The following is a 17,279-nucleotide window of genomic DNA, read 5'->3' on the forward strand; positions in this document are numbered from 1 at the left end:
CTGCCAAAGCAGCATCCCTTCTCCTCTGTGACAGCAATGAGGGCAGTTTCTGTGGAGTGACCTGCCTTGAAACCAGACTGGTGCGGATCCAGAAGGTTGTTCTGATGGAGATAACAGGAGAGTTGTTTAAAGACAGCGCGTTCAAGTGTTTTAGACAGGAACGGGAGAAGAGAGACAGACCTGTAGTTTATAACATCTGACGGGTTGAGAGAGGGTTTCTTTAGGAGAGGGTTTACTCTTGCCTCCTTGAGACTGTTTGGAAAGTGACCAGAAGTTAGAGAAGTGTTGATGAAATGGGTGAGAAACGGTAGAATATCAGGAGTGATAGTCTGAAGGAGGTTTGAAGGGATAGGGTCCAGAGGACAGGTGGTAGGGCGGGCAGAGGTAATGAGGGTAAGAACCTCACTTGGAGAGAGAGGGGAAAAGGAGGTCAGTGTGTGGGTGAAAGGAGGGTCTGGTGACCCAGCGGTGAGTAAAGGTGAGTCAGAAAAAGAAGAGCGAATATCATCAACCTTTTTTTCAAAGTGGTTAACAAAGTCGCTTGACAGAAGTGAGGAGGGAGGAGGGGCTTTGGGAGGGTCCAAGAGGGTGGAGAAGATGGCAAATAGTTTTTTAGGATTGGAATAGGAAGATTGGATCTTATCTTGAAAGAAAGTGCTTTTTGCCTGAGAGATCGAAGAAGAGAAAGAGGAGAGCCTGATAGGTTAGGAGGTTGTCGCGGTGTTTGGATTTCCACCGTTTCCGCTCTGCTGCCCTAAGGACGGTTCTATTAGCACGCAGTGCGTCATTTAGCCAGGGAGCAGGAGAGGACTGACGAGCCTGCCGAGATGTGAGAGGACAGAGAGAGTCCAGAGAGGATGAGAGCGTAGAGAGGAGAGTTTCTGCAGCAGAGTTTGGAGGCAGGAGTTGGAACGAGTCAGAGGAAGGGAGGGCTGAGAGCACCGATGAGGCAAAGGTAGAGGGGGAGAGGGAACGAAGGTTACGGCGGACAGGTGCAGGATGAGAAGAGATTAGTTTGTTATGTTTGGAAAGGGGAAGAGAGAATGAGATGAAGAAGTGATCGGATGTGTGGAGCGGGTTTACAGAGAGGTTAGAAGTAGTGCAGTTCCTTGAGAATATGAGATCAAGGACATTGCCAGCTTTATGAGTTGGTGGGGAATTGAGACAGTGAGAAAGCAAAGGCGGTTAACAGAGATGTTAGTTCGTCTATCTTCCCCGTCTGGAGGTTGAAGTCTCCGAGAAGTACAGCGGGAGGGCCAGTTTCAGGGATGTGTGAGAGGAGATGATCTAATTCCTCCAAGAAGTCCCCCAAGGCGCCTGGTGGACGGTAGAGGACAACAATGGTTAATTGTATAGGATGGGTCACTGTGACGGCATGGAATTCAAAGGTGGAAGGAGTGAAGTTAGGTAGCTTGAAGAGGGAAAAGCTCCATTTGGGAGAGAGCAGGAGACCAGTGCCACCTCCTCTGCCAGTGGGTCTGGGTGTATGGGAGAAGGAATATGCTGTGGAGAGAGCTGCTGGGGTGGATGTGTTGAATGGAGTAATCCAGGTCTCAGTGAGAGCAAGGAAATCCAGGGTCTGCAGGGAGACGTAGCCAGAGATGAAGTCAGCCTTAGGAACAGCTGACTGGCAGTATTGCTAAAGCACATAGTTCAAGGTGGTACATTGTTAAAGATGCAAAAACATTTAAATTCAAAGACACTCTATTTCTAAGTGTTAAAAGTGTTTACTTCCATCTGGGTTGTGTCAATCTTTGTCAAAAGCAAACAGTTAATCCATTTCAAATAACACATGTGAAGAGGGCATAAGGAAAACCACTCTATGTAAAAAAAAAACCAGACATATCTGAGACATATCTGAGTTTATCCGTCCTTCTTGAGCAGAGATGCAATAAAATAGAAATAAACCTAAAACCCAAGTCTTTTCATTCATTTTAAGTTGTGTTTCTGGCCGTTTGGTCACCAAAAGTCCAACATTTACTCTGTTTTTGGCCTCTACCAACTCCAGAGGTAGCAACATTTCCGTTACTTTTATAATCTAAAACCACTTAGAAATGGTGTAGGGCAGGTAGCATTCAGTGATATTTTTTCAGAGCTTATTTTGGCTGAAAACATCCTTCTGCTTTGTCTAAATAAGTAGAATGGCTGGCCAGGAAACCAAAACAATGTGCTGAAAGACCCTAAATCGCACCATTGAGCCTCTGTGTTAATTTCCCGTGGGTTCATCTCTTCAGGCTACTTCTTTACCATACAAATAGTCATGTTAATATAAGAATGTGGATTATAGCGGCTTCAAACAAACACGTTTCAGCCGCTTTGGTTTCATTATCTTACGCTTACTCTGCAAGCATGCTCTCAGTATTTCATTTCTAAATAAATGGCCTCCGAGCAGCAATGAGGTCGCTGTCCCAGTTTACCGAAATAAAGTGGGTACTGTACTCTGAGACAATGCTAACTAGTGATCTGCGTTTCGACAGCTTTGTTTTGTTTTGAATCATCATTGTGTGGGAAATCACACCCACAGGGCCAATAGGAATTACCCCTCGCTCTTCAAAAGGCAATTAGTCTTAATTAGAAATAATTATGAGGCGAGGTGGTCTCTCATCTCCACTTATCCTCCGCTGTTGCGTTGATACATTTGTTTATAGCTTGTAACATTTCTAACAGGAGAAAGAAAACAGAAGTGGTTTCCCCATCTAATCTACAGTGACAGGGCGAGTTCATTTGAATAACAAATTTCTCAAAGCTGTCACGATGGAAATCCAGGAGATCAGTCAAGCCTACAAGAGCAATTATACAATTTTTTTTAAAGCTAACAATGTATTTTACTATGTGTATTTTAATCTTGCTAAATTATTCCGTATTACCCCATTTATTAGGCAAACCCAGATATTGTTCACTCAGTGAGATGTTGAAGATAATAATAATAATAATAATAATAATACTCTTTATGTATAAAGGCAAGGCAAGTTTATTTATATAGCACCTTTCAGCACCAGGCAATTCAAGGTGCTTTACAAAAATGAAAGACATTCAGACAAAGGCATTTAAAAACAGTAAAAGATAATAAAAGAAACATTAAAAGAAAAACAAAAAATGAAAGACATTAAGAAAATGGCATTTAAAATCAGTCATTAAAAAGAAAAGCTAATAAAATAAACATTAAAAGATCAAAGTTACAGTGCAGTCTAAGATATGAATAGTTCAATTCTTTCAGTTCGATTTTTAATTTATTCACAGAACCTCCCTTTGGAAATCCGAACATTTCCGTCCCGATTGTTAATTTAGACTGATTGTTTTCACCATGTTATGCTCGCATGACATCCACAATCGGACCCTCAGGAGGGTGTACTATCTCAGTACAAATCACCCAAAAACTGATCGTAAACCCTGGCTACGACGGATATCCCAAATATCCTACTTTCGAGCAGTCCCTCTCATAAAGTCACTTTCATTCAAGATGCAGCCCAAAGTGCTTTACAGAGCAAGACAAGATACAAAATAAAGAGTGCGGAACATCATTAAAAACAATTATAAAAAAAGCAAATAATAGCGATGATAACTTTCTTTATGCAGCATATTTCCAACCAAACCTACAAAGTGCTTTACATGGTTTCAAAACAAGGCGTTCAGGCATCAGCAGAGCATGAGGTCAACAATGGCTAAGTAAAGCCGAGTAGTGGCATTAAATAAATAAGGAGATGAGTTTTAAGAAGTGGTTTAAAAGATGTCACTGATAACATACTCTTCATCCATCAACTTCCTCCGCTCTCAAACCATCACAGATGCCTCCGTCCATCAGTCTTCTCCGCTGACAAGCCAGAGCCACACTCCCTCTTTTGATCTCTCTGCAAGGCCCTTTGTGTGTATGCATGTGTGTTGGTGTGTGTGTTTGTGTGTGTGTGTTTGTGCCCATCTGTGTCGGAGCGCCCATCTGTATGTCACGACCACACATCCCCACCTCTCCAGCCTCCAGGCCAAAAGACCAGCTCAGGAGCGGTATTCAGGAGCCACTGCAAACAAAAACCATGAATCTGACTAACCTGAAACAGAAACTACAATCGTGACAAAGATAGATAGATCTCTAGAGTAATGTTATGTCCTGGCAACACAACATTGTGACTTGGTAGAAATGGTGGTAGAAATATGCATATGCTGATTTAACCACAAACAATCACAACCTATCAATATTTAGACTGACAAGCCCTCAAGTGTAGATAGTTTAACTAAAGAAAACATATAAATATTATGGCACATGAGTAAGAGTTGAATAGAAATATCAAAAAGTGTAATGAGAAAATCAATTAAGCGTTTTATTTCCTATTGTTGGATCACATAGCCTAACATATGTCAATTTAATTATGTTTTTATTATTTATCATAATTAATGTGTTACATTTGACACTAATGGAAACGACACTTTGAATTGAGCTGTTACTGCTTTGCTGGTTTCTGTTGCGCTCTTCAAGGGCCTTAGCGGTATATCTTAAGTGATGTTTAGAAAGGTTGCTTGAACTCATCCTAAAATCGAGATACAATAGATTTCCTCAATTGGCTCACACGTGACACACTTTGTGTTGCTCATTACGAAAACACAAGGGAAATGCTGTATCTTGTTTCATCAACCAAGGCTGAAACGGTTTAACATCGGCACAATGCTGCAGCTTTAACAACTCCCCACGAGGGAAAACAATGTTATTGATTGATTATTTCCAGGGCTCATGAAAATCCTGAATCCAACCCAAATATTGCTTTAACACTCAATTTAAACATCCATGGCCACAATTAATTTAATGAGCTTTGTTCCATTGGGGGAATGCAAAAGCTGTAAATTAGCATTGTGTTCAATTTAAATGATGACAGTAACGTCAGAGGAACATTAGCCACATTATTAGAAATGTTGTCTTTTACAAACAAGTAAATTGTTAACCGGGGTGATATTTTTCCGTGAGTTTGTCTCTCTAAGCAACTCGTTTTGCATTAACCTTCCAAATTTGATTAATTGAAAACATTACAATGTTGATTTAAATGTGTTGCCTGCACAACTTTGTGTCAACACTGTCTCATCACAGCAAGATTTGAATAGATTTTCTTCAACAGCCTAAAATGCACGGGTTTAATTAAGTCGTTTTATGGTGTGAATGTTATTTTAGAGGGCTTCGTTTTCCTGTGCAAGCTGTTGTTTTGACATCTGCTCTGCATCAAAGTGTTTGCCAGGTTGTTGCTGTCTGCATAGACTGTTCTGCATCGGATCGTCAAGGTTACATCTTCACCGTGTTCAAAAGCCAAGTGAGTTCTTCCTCATTGTCAGTACAGAAAGCACATTCAAGGACGTAACTACTTCTTTTGCCTGTGAATTCCTGTACAAATTAGCACCAAGCTCTCGCCATGCACATAGAAATGTCTATTTCTTGCTGCCTTGACAACTATTTCCCTCCTTACAATATTGAAAAACCTCATAGAAATGGAATTAGATCGAAAAATGCAGGAATTGAAAAGTACAGACATCACTTAAGCTTCAAGGCCAGTGCGCCTGCAGTTTACTCTCAGTCAGAAGCATTATTTCTCACCACTAGATGTCTCAGTGCTGAAGAGTGCGTCCTGATATGCTGCAGAGGGGACACAGTGGGGGGTGCGGGGATTCAGGCAATGTACCAAAAGCTGTGCAGGGACACAGAGATGCTGCATTTGGCTTCAATGTGACACCAGAATTTAAATTATGGTGGTGGAAAACAGTACTTGTATCACTTTACCATTTAATGTATCAATTGACTGCTGGATGTGTAGCCAAAAAACAACAAAAGACACCATTAATAACTATTTTTATTCATGGAAATGTAATGTTTTAATCAAATTTGTGGAACTGTGTGTTTTGATTGGTCGAGTGGAGTTTGTTGTTGTTGTTGCTTTCTGGTGTTAATCCACATGGACACCATATAGTCCAGGACACTCCAGTACACTCACATAAACAAATCAATCAATATCAACCTTATAGGGGGACAGCATGTCAGTGTTGTGTTTACAGCTTGCTTTTACTGCTCCCAGTTGGCAGTAAATGCAGCTTTAAATGTTATGACAACAGATGTTTTTATAATATTTAGTCCTTGACATTTACTGCCTAGTTCTTATCTGTCTATGATGCTTTGACCACATGCACTCAAAACATCTATTATATCTATCATTGCATCATCAATAATTGCTTACCTTACAGGAAGTCCAGATGACCAGAAGCATATCACACAGTGAAAATACTACACTACGAGTAAAAGAGATGCAACTAATGCTTTAATATTACATATGATGTTTTTGGATTAATATTACCCAATGTATGTGATGCATTTTACTGATTGGATGCTTAATGTAGTGTTGATTTTACCTCCTTAATATGCTATGGGTAGTTTAATCAACACCAATGATGATGACAGACTGTATGTATGCCTAAATGTCAAGGTAATTATATTATATTCGATGAAAACATTATTACTACGCATGTTAAGGCCCGACAAAAGACAACAGTGGAAAATGTAATGTTCTGTATTTGAAATATGTATATTTGCATCATCCCTATCAAACTTCAAATCCCTTAATTTCACAAATAATTCTAAGAAATAACAATTTAATGATATCATGGACAATATAATCTTTAATTTAGCAGACTGAAGATGTGAAATATTTGATTAATTTCAGGAAATGTACTACTATTGTATTTTTTCCTCTGAGATGTATTGTTGTAAGTTGCATGAAGGCGAAATACTCAAGTAAAATACAAGTACTGCACATTTTAATACAATTTTCTAGAGCAAATGTGCTTACTGTAGTTACACCCCATCACTTCCAGAAGCAATCACCATTTAATAAAATTAGGCATTATTTAGACGAAGACTTTGGGAATCGAGCAATATTTATCCTATCTAGTTTAAAACCGCTGTACAGCCGGCTGACATTAAGAAGCTGTATTTAAAGAAAACAACAAAGCAATAGTGCATCTTCGCTGTGTAGACGCACGCACGCACACACACACACACACACACACACACACACACACACGCACACGCACGCACGCACGCACGCACGCAGATAATTTGCCAGACATTTTGTATTCACGTAATCTAACCTAAATGCGAAGCGGTTTATCAGAGGACACGCTAGCAGACTTGTATTCATTTACTACTTATTGTATGCATACATGTGGGTTTATCTGCACTCTGTGTTGACTGTGAGAGAGTGTGTGTGCATCTGTCAGTGTGTGTGCTTCATTAAAGCTCAATAACACCGCCCTGCCAAAGATCAGTTATGTAATTGCACCGTTTTCTTCAACCCTCTTCCTGCCATCCGTCCACCTCCTTAAATCTCCATCATTTATTTCTTCTCTCTCCCCTTTTTGTCTCCCCCCTCTTCCTCTTTCATATATAATACTCTCATTTCTTCCATACTGTACATCTCCTGCAGACTTGTTATTCCCTTGCTCTTTGACACACTCATACACACCCCTCTCTTTCTCACACCCTCTCTTTTTTACCTCCCTCTCTTTCTGTGTCTCTCCAGGGTACAGTCTGTGCTCACAGTCTGTTCCTCCACAATTAATTTCTACCCAGAATGCAATAAAAGTTACCAAAGAAAGAAGAGGGGTAACACTGAGTAACAACAGCATGTTAATCAGTGATGCTGATGTGTGTGTGATTTGTGTTGGGCAGTTTCCATGTGCTTGTGCAGTCACACACACATTTGAAAGGATATGTAACTGTCTCTACACATGACGTTTTTAGTCGTTACATGTAAAAGCAATGAGGTACTCTGTGTTTTCAGCGTTCAGTCCTTTTCTAATCAGGCTGAATGGATTGCCTGCCACTTTGAGGCTTTTTCTATAACTGTTAATCATTAGCTGTGTTGCCGTTTGTCTAAAATCAATTTCTAACATAATGACACACAGCTGTGGTTTTTAAAACACGCGGTGGTTATGTACAGAAGCATGACCCAGGAACATCTATATAAAGATTATAGAGCAAAATATATTCTGCAGGGAGTAAAAATGAAGGGTGTGCTGTTTTAACTGCTTTGTTTTTCTGGTTAAATGGAAAATATTCTCCCACACATAGAGGCAATATACACAGTTTTATAGCTTAGCTAAAACTCCTAAATATGTCTCCAATATTAAATATTCATGATTAAACAGTTAAAGTTTGGAAGAAGACATCTTTAGGGATTATTTTTTTAGTTTTAGGGTGTGCAAAAATAATTCATTTAGCATATTTTATCAAAATTACCAAATTGCATTTAAATGCAATTGAGGAGGAAGTCGTTAAAAAGCATTTTCAATTTAATTGAAATTTAAAAAATGCTGTTGATTTTTAACCTCCTAAAATACTTAGTTTCAGCTTTGGCAGAAATGTCTCTGTGCTTAATATCATGAGGAAGAAAATTGGTTATAATACCCTTAAAACACTCATTCAAAGTACACGTTTTTTAAATAATTGCTTTGATTGTTTTGGTTGTGTTTGAAGAAAAAACATTACAAACATTCAACAGCAACAAACTGTACAGTATGTGTCCTTCTTACTCTGAATACCATGCATTCCTCCATGTGTGAGAATTATTTTACTGAATCTTCCTCGTACCAAATAAAAAGTCCTTGAGAAAAAGTACAGTGCATTCTTTGGATCATACAAAGCAACAAATGAAAGATGATCGTGAGTTTCTGAAACAAAAGGCTTTTATGTAACAGTTTTAAAAGTGGGTTCACATATTAAAGGACCAGTGTGTAGTATTTAGATGAATTTCTGATCAAAAGTTATGTGTTTTCGTCAGTGTGTAACTACCTGAAACTAAGACGCTTTTTGTCACAGTAAAATAAGCCCTTCGTATCTGCATAGAGAGAGCTGCTTCTCTTGCAGTCAGATTTTGGAAACACTTGTAAAGGTAGGGATAAGCCGAGCAAAATTCGGTGCAAGATGCATCCCGACTGCTACATGTCACTTAATGCTGCACACTTCTCCTTTAAGTAAGGCCTAAATGCATGATGAGTCATTATGAATTAATGCATGTATGACTGCAGGGTGCATCATCCCCCCATATACATGTTCCTGGATAACCTAATGTGCCAAATGTTTTAACGAATGGGTGTAACAGAAGTGTTTTTTTTAATTGTATATGTTGCTGTTTTTAAGGTGGGATGTACTCCATATTTTCTTTTTTAGCTTGTGTTAATCCTTATTTCAGGAACTTACACCAAAGTCATCAACCAGGTTAAAATTTACCAATTATAGGAGAAGGGACTACTACTAAAAATATAATTTTTTTAAGAGGCCCTTTTATGCTTTTTGGAGGTTTTCCAATCCCTGTCATTTTTAAATAGATGAAAATGGTCCACAAAGGCTAAAATCCCTGTGTTCCCTCTCTCCCACACACTCTCCCCCCTGCCTGAAACGCCTCCTTGGACTCCTTTGTTTACTTCTGTAACATAGTGACATCACAATGCAACACTATCGCTTCTATGGGCTAGCGATCCAACACATTGTACGTGATAAGGGGTGGGAAATCTCTGGTTGACCAATCACAACAGCGCTGGCCAGCTAACCAATCAGAGCAGACTGGACTCTGGTTTCAGACAGAGGTGCTGCAGCACAGGCAGTATGAGAACAACAAAGAGCTTTTTGAACATTAAAGAATGGAAACATGTCACAATTACACAAAATATAATAGGGCCTCTTTAATTATATGATTTGTATCTTAAAGGTGGGGTAGGTAATTTTGGAGAAACCAGCTCGAGTGCGCTAGACTTTGAAAATAAACAGCCGGAAAACTTCTGCCACTTCCTTACAGAGCCCCTCCTCCAACACACACGAACGCGCACATGACCAATGAGGGCACGAGATAAGTTTGTGCCCCGATGGAAGGCTGACAGGCAGGTAGGCCTTCCATTTACTTTAGCCGGGCCGGCTAAAATGATTGGTCGTGCTTTTTACAGTACTACGGCTTCCACAGATGAAATGTTTGTATGGATTTTTTGTCAAAACACTTAAGATATTCATTGCTATCGGGATGTTAAGAGCATTCCATGGAATATAACAAAAAGTGTATCTCGAGCCGGTTTCTCAAACTTACCTACCTTTAAGATAGATGTAATTGTAACTGTTTTTATTGTTGAGAACAACACAAACAAGTTTCCTTTCAACGTACTGTAGCAGAAGCAGAGAGAGATCTTCAAACTCGTAACCTTTAAACGAAACCATCTCATTGTTTGGGGTAAACTAACCCTTAACAGAACAAGCATGGGATGAGGTGGAGTCAGGATGTGTGGTTAATGTGTCAGTGGGAGGTCAACACCATGCAGTGGGTATCAGTTGACACTTTTCCTCTCCGGGCTCCCAGATTACATGAAGCGAACCTGTGGAGGCCCAGACACCACACACACTGATGGGCGGGACCCAGATTAGGTGTTCATTGATCAGTCTGGAAGGTCAGGGGCGGGTGGAGAGATGACCCAGGAAGACGGGGGGTCGCCATTTGTCGTCTCTTCCCTCCACCTTACGAGCCAGAAAAGCACTCATCACTGCAGCTCCACCCATCCTTACTCCCTTACTTCAGTGCAATAAATAATCTCTTTACACATAATGAGTCACAACCTGTTATGTAATTATTAATATTCCTGTCAGAGCAGGTTTTATTTCGTATGTTTAATAAAGTAACAGAGTCAAGCAAGCTGCAGGATGTTTTATTTCTGTGTTTGCACTACTTTTGTTTTATTATCTGAAGAAATGTAAAAGCTAACAATGTGTGCAGGATTATTTCTCTGTATTACATCCATGTGTGAATCTGATCATATGCCACACACACACACACACACACACACACACACACACACACACACACACACACACACACACACACACACACACAAAGACACGCACGCACACGCACACACACACACACACACACACACACACACACACACACACACACACACACACACACACACACACAAAGACACACACTCACTCCGCAGTATAATAAAGTCATTTATCATAAAAACACTTTGCTGCTGCTGCATCAGCCCGTGGGGATCATTGTGGCTTTATGTAATCTAATTTAATGTTATGATTAGAAGTCACTACCTAACAGTAAAATGAAACACGATTATTTTCACAGTATGATATGAAAAGGCTGCAGGTGAAGTTTGAAAGGAAAACATGTGAGTGTTATAATAACTCACATAATTAAATAATGATTGGATTCAGGGAGAGATCTTCAGACAAACTAACAAGATGCTAAACCTGTAATTCCCTTGTCTTGGAATAAAATATGTGAAAAACAATCAAGTAACGTTTTGTGATAGTTGCTGTCTGTTAAAGGAGAAGTTCAGTTTAGGATACATACAATGAGACAGGATTGTACATCTCTGGAAAGTTATCATGGCAGAAAACATGTTGTTACAGTCGTGAAGTCAACAGTAGGACAACAGCATTCACATTACTCTAAGTCATCCACCAGGAGTGTGTTTGTGATTGGTCAATGCGGTGTCTTGCCAGATGATGTTGCATTTTGGCACTAAGCTTTAGTGGGTCTGTAGTGCCGAGAGATAGGGAGTCAGAGGCGGTGCAAGGAAGGTGCAAAAGGGTACTTTATTAAAGAGTAGAAAAGGACATATATGCACACAACATATATAATAAACATATAACATGTCCGTGTGGGAACAATACCCCCAACTGTAGTTCCATGTATTAATTATGATCCCAGTGTATAAATAGGTGGTCACCACACAAGCCCCCCCAGAATTTAAACATGGCAGGCGTCCGGGAGGAAACACCACAGGGGCCGAGGAGGGTGGGGTTGCAGGTGAGGGCCAGGCCATGGAACGGGCTGAAAGGGGGCCGCAGGAGAGGGCAGGGGCCCCAACGAGGGCAAGGGCACCCCCACCGGGGGCGGGCCGGAACGGGCCGTCGTAAGGGGGCTGCAGTAGGTGTCGTGGCGAATGAAGTCCCCGGAAGGACGGAGCGGTATCCCAGGGAGGAAGGAGCAGTCACCCCGGGAGGAAAGAGCGCAACCCGGCCGCAGGCAGACGCACAGCGGCGGCGGGCACGAAGTCCTCGGCAGGCGTCGAGGTATCCCCGGAAGACAGGAGCAGTCTCCCCGGGAGGAAGGAGCGCAACCCGGCCGCAGGCAGACGTGCAGCGGCGGCAGGCACGAAGTCCTCGGCATGCCTTGAGGTATCCCCGGGAGGCAGGAGCAGTCACCCCGGGAGGAAGGAGCCGTGGACAGATGAGAGGCCAGACAGGATCCTGGAGCGCGCCAACCATGGGCCGATGGAGGGACTGTCGAGGCGAGACGGGGTCCAGGAGTGCGCCACCCAGGCGCCGATGAAAACGTGAGTGGCGTCTGGAACCGCCGTCGAGGTGGTGAAAAAAGGTGAGAGTGTCCACACGAGGTCAACCGGCTGGTCGAACCTCCTCTCCGGCACCGGAACAAAAATTGTTAACAGTCAGATGTTAACAGAAATACGTCGACAGCCGTTAACAAGCTAGCCGTTAGCCGCTAGCTGGCAGCCATGGGTAGCTGCTAGCCGTGGTTAGCCCCATGTGGTTAGCTGCTAGTCGTCGTCAGCTAGCGCAGCCGGGACGTGCAGCCGCACGCCCCGAAGAAACAAGCCCACGAGGTAGCAATCGGGTTCCTGGTCGACCCAGCAGGACGTGCATCGTCCCCCTGTTGGATGGAAGGCTGATGCGAGAATGGCGCATGGGAGCCTGCCTGCAGACCTCCACTCTCAGGACAGTTCCGGTGCAGACCTCCACTCTCTGCTCAGGACACCTCCACTGTCAGTACAGGAAGTGACGATTCTGACGCGTTTTTTTTCCCGCCCACCGAAGGACTCGTTTGATGGAAGTTTTCAAATCACAATGGAGACTCATCACGGAGGTGATGAGTCCACCCACCGTGCAATTTCGGTCGGCCTTGGTCAAGCCCTTTTGACCCCCCCAGCCTGGTTCTCGTAAAAGTTTTTTGCTCAAATTACACCATGGAGGAATGTAACGGGAGTTGACAGGGGACTCTGCCCGCCTCACGAGTGCCTATTTCCGGACACTTTTTTTCACTTTTCCCCGGTTTTATTATTTTTTAGGCTATTCCACCCGGTTTCTACCTGGGACATTGCCCAGTCTCGGGTGTCCCCCCACGGCCTGTGTCCAGCCCCCCCCCCCCCCCCCCCCACACTCATCCATATATAATATAACGGATTTTGACCATTTGTGTTGCATTTTTCTCCTCTCCTCTCACTGATCGAATGGCAAACGTGACCCACTGTCGGAGGGCCTCCGCGCCGGCCCGGCCTAGTGCCGGTGCTCTGGCGGGCGGTTCCTCCGAACTGCGGGTTCGACTCTGATGGCCGGGAGGGTGTGCTGCGTTGGGGTGGGGGACTTCCCCCACTCTGCGTGTCTCTTCCTTCCCGGGCCGGCCGATATGAAGCGTGACCAAGACGCACCGTACAGGGGTCCCACCGCAGCGGGGTGAAGGTTCCCAGCTGGAACCTCCCCACTTCCGCCGCGGAGCACCCGGCTGTCACGATCTGTCTTTATGGTGTCTTGTCTATATCTGTTTTTGGTTTTCTGTCTGCATTGTGTTTTGTCTTGTTTAGATCTGTCTGTGGTTCCCTGTCGTTAGTTTCCCTGGTGTGTCTAATTTACCCGATTGTGTTCACCTGTGGCCCCTGTGTTTTCTCCTCCCTCCTCACCTGTGTCTTGTTTGTGTGATTAGTCTTGTGTGTATTTAAGTTCTGGTTTTTCTGTCTGTCTTTGTCGGTTCGTCTTGTGTCATGACTAGTTCGTCGGTGAGTGTTCTGTTTTGTCTTTGTTTATCACCTAGCCTTGAAATAAAGGAATTTTCACTTTATTCTGCATTTGGGTCCTGCCTGCTTCACACATCGTAACATTACGAACCGACCATTATGGACCCAGCAGACTCAGCCCATTTGATGCTACAGGCGGAATGTCTTGGATACTCTCTGGAGTACATTTGTTATACGTGGAAAGGCGCCTCATCTAGACGGGGTAGAGAGGCTGCGTTGAAGGAGGCACGTCAGGAGGTTGCTCGCAAGCCCTGGCTCTGGAGCTTGTTGCCCGAGTGGCTTAGGGTTTTCTCACGTAGCCCTGAGTGCCAGTCTTCATGTTCTGACCCTTTCTTAGGGTCTGGTCTGGCGTTTGGAGGTCCACGAAGCCTCCAAAAGACTCCAAAGAGACGCAAAGCCAGGGTTCCAGCCCCAGTTCCGGCTCCAGAACCGGCCTACAGGGCCATGGATCCATGCACCAGTACCGGCCCACGCAGCCATGCTTCCATTCTCCATTACCTGGCTTACACAGCCAGGGTCCAGGCTTCCGCTCCGCGCCCAACAGCCATGGTTCCGGCTCCAGAACCGGCCCATGCAGCCATGGTCCCTGCTACAGAACCGGCCCACACAGCCATGGTCCCAGCCCCAGTCATGGCCCCAGCAGCCATGGCTCCGGCCCCAGCAGCCATGGTTCCGGCTTCAGTACCGGCCCCAGTAGCCATGGTCCCAACTCCAGACTCCAGCTCCTCGTCTCCTGTTGGCTCTCCAGCCGACGCCAGCTCCCCGTGTCCTGTCGGCGTACCGACCGACACAAGTCCCCGTCGGCGTACCGACCGACACAAGTCCCCTATCAGGTCCCCTGTCAAGTTCCCTCTCGAGTCTCCTTTCAAGTCTTCTCTCCAGTTCCCTCTCGAGTCCACTCTCAAGTCTTCTCTCCAGTTCCCTCTCAAGTTCCCTCTCGAGTCCCCTCTCGAGTTCCCTTTCAATTCATCTCTCGAATCTCCTCTCGAGTTACCTCTCGAGTCCCCTCTCGAGTCCCTGTTCAAGACACTTCTCAAGTCTCCTCTCGAGTCTCCTCTCGAGTCTCCTCTCAAGTTCCCTCTCGAGTCTCCTCTCGAGTCATCTCTCGAGTTCTCTCTCGAGTCCCCTCTCCAATCACCTCTCGAGTTACCTCTCAAGTTTCCTCTCGAGTTCCTACTCAAGTACCGTTGGAGGTTCCGCTCGGGGTCCTGCCAACCCTTTGTCCTGTCCCGTTGGAGGTCCCGCCGTCTACTCTTCTGCCGGGGGTCCTGCCAGCTCCTTGTCCTGTCTCGTTGGAGGCCCCGCCGACTACTCTCCTGCCGGGGGTCCTGCCAACCCTATGTCCTGTGCCGTTGGAGGTCCCGCCGTCTACTCTCCTGCCGGGGGTCCTGCCAACCCTTTGTCCTGTCTCGTTGGAGGTCCCGCCGTCAACTCTCCTGCTGGGGGTCCTGCCGGTCCTGTGCCGTTGGAGGCCCCGCCGACTGCTCTCCTGCCGGGGGTCCTGCCAACTCCATGTCCTGTGCCGTTGGAGGCCCCGCCGACTACTCTTCTACCGGGGGTCCTGCCAACCCCATGTCCTGTTTCGTTGGAGGCCTCGACATTACATGTCTCGCCGGGGGTCCTGCCAACTCCTTGTCCTCTTCCGTGGGGAATTTTGGGACACCTGTCCCACCGGCTCTGGTTACTGTCCGGTCAACACCGGCTCCTGCCCGGTCCCCTGAGAGCTGTGGTCTTCGCCCCTCCTCGAACTCTGCCTTGCCCCCGGGCCGTCCGCCCGAGAACCCCTTTTTGAACTCTGCCTTGCCCCCGGGCCGTCCGCCCGAATTCCCCTTTTTGAACTCTGCTTTGCCCCCGGGCCGTCCGCCCGAGATCCCTTCCTGGTCCTCTGCTTTGCCCCCGGGCCGTCCGCCCGAGATCCCTTCCTGGTCCTCTGCTGTGCCCCTGGGTTGTCAGCCCAGACCCGTCCTCCAGACCCCCTCCACCCACCCTGGTGGCCCTAGTTTTGTGTCCTGCCTGCTTCACACATCGTAACACCGGCAAACACGGTTGTTTCTTGAACCTTCCACTGTTGTCTAGCGGGTGTAACTAAAATACAAGATGTCGTATTTATATATATAAATAAATATATATCTATATAGATAATAAGTGTCAGTACGATTTTATTTTGTATTTGCGTGCATTTCCTGTTCGGAAAGTGGCGCTGCGGCTGTACTGATAGTAACGTCACGAGCTACCCACAATGCAACACGCGCCATATATATATAAATACGCCATTTTCCTAGAGGTGCAAATATCCTGGAAGTGCAAATATAAACGGCTAGCTAACGTAGCCAGGCAGAGCGCACTAGTTTTTTTTTCTGAATTAACGACCGAAGAAATCGCTGCATGTCTTCGGATTACATCTCTGGACTTGAGGGGTGTGCTTTAGGTCGTTACCAGCGTAAACTAGAGCTGTGTGGGTTGTCGGATTGCCCTTACAATGTATGGAAAAATGACCCTCGAAAGTGGCCTTCGTCGATTTTGGCTGCATCTACGTCTAATTTCTGGAAACACCAGGTGAATACCCCACTTGTCACAATAATATTATCATGCCATTGCATATATGTGGTATTTTAGAGTTGACTAGATATTGATTAAGGCAATAGACTATGATATTCAGTACAGGAAGCTTAGCAACACCTAGACGGTTTAAAGCTACAGTAAACCCGCTAAACCCTCGGCCTGCTTGCACCTCGCGTAAAACGGCGGATACCGGAAATACGGTGTCGCCCTCGGCCCAATACCCGTATGTGAAAGAATACAAGGTGTCCGTATATAGATATATACATATGTATATAATAAGTGTCACGATCCATCAAGATCCGATTTTATTTTGTATTTGCGTGCATTTCCTGTTTGGAAAGTGGCACTGTACTGATATAGTGGTGATGTTATTTTGGAATTCTTAGCTTGCACTTCCTGTCCTGGGAGTGGAGGTCTGCACCGGAACTGTCCTGAGAGTGGAGGTCTGCAGGCAGACGCCTCTCGAATGGTGAGCAACGTCCCCAGATCATCTGCGGGGCGCGCACCGAGCCTCAGTCCGCGTGCAGCCACGGACGATTCCAAAAAATCCCCGGCATTTCGAGAAAAAAACTTGCGTTCTTTTTGCCGTCCCGGAAACTTCTCGAGACTTCGTCAGGGTCACCAGTGTAGTGCCGAGAGATAGGGAGTCAGAGGCGGTGCAAGGAAGGTGCAAAAGGGTACTTTATTAGAGAGTAGAAAAGGGTAGACCGGGAAGAAGAGAGAAAAGTCAGGAGGGCACACAACATATAATAAACACATAACATGTCCGTGTGGGAACAATACACATAGTTCCATGTATGAATTATGAACCCAGTGTATAAATAGGTGGTCACCACAGGTCCATATATAGCCTTGATAATGAAGAGATTAGAGGATTGATGGCA

The sequence above is a fragment of the Pseudochaenichthys georgianus genome, chromosome 11, assembly GCF_902827115.2.
Source record: "Pseudochaenichthys georgianus chromosome 11, fPseGeo1.2, whole genome shotgun sequence".
In the NCBI taxonomy this organism is placed as follows: Eukaryota; Metazoa; Chordata; class Actinopteri; order Perciformes; family Channichthyidae; genus Pseudochaenichthys; species Pseudochaenichthys georgianus.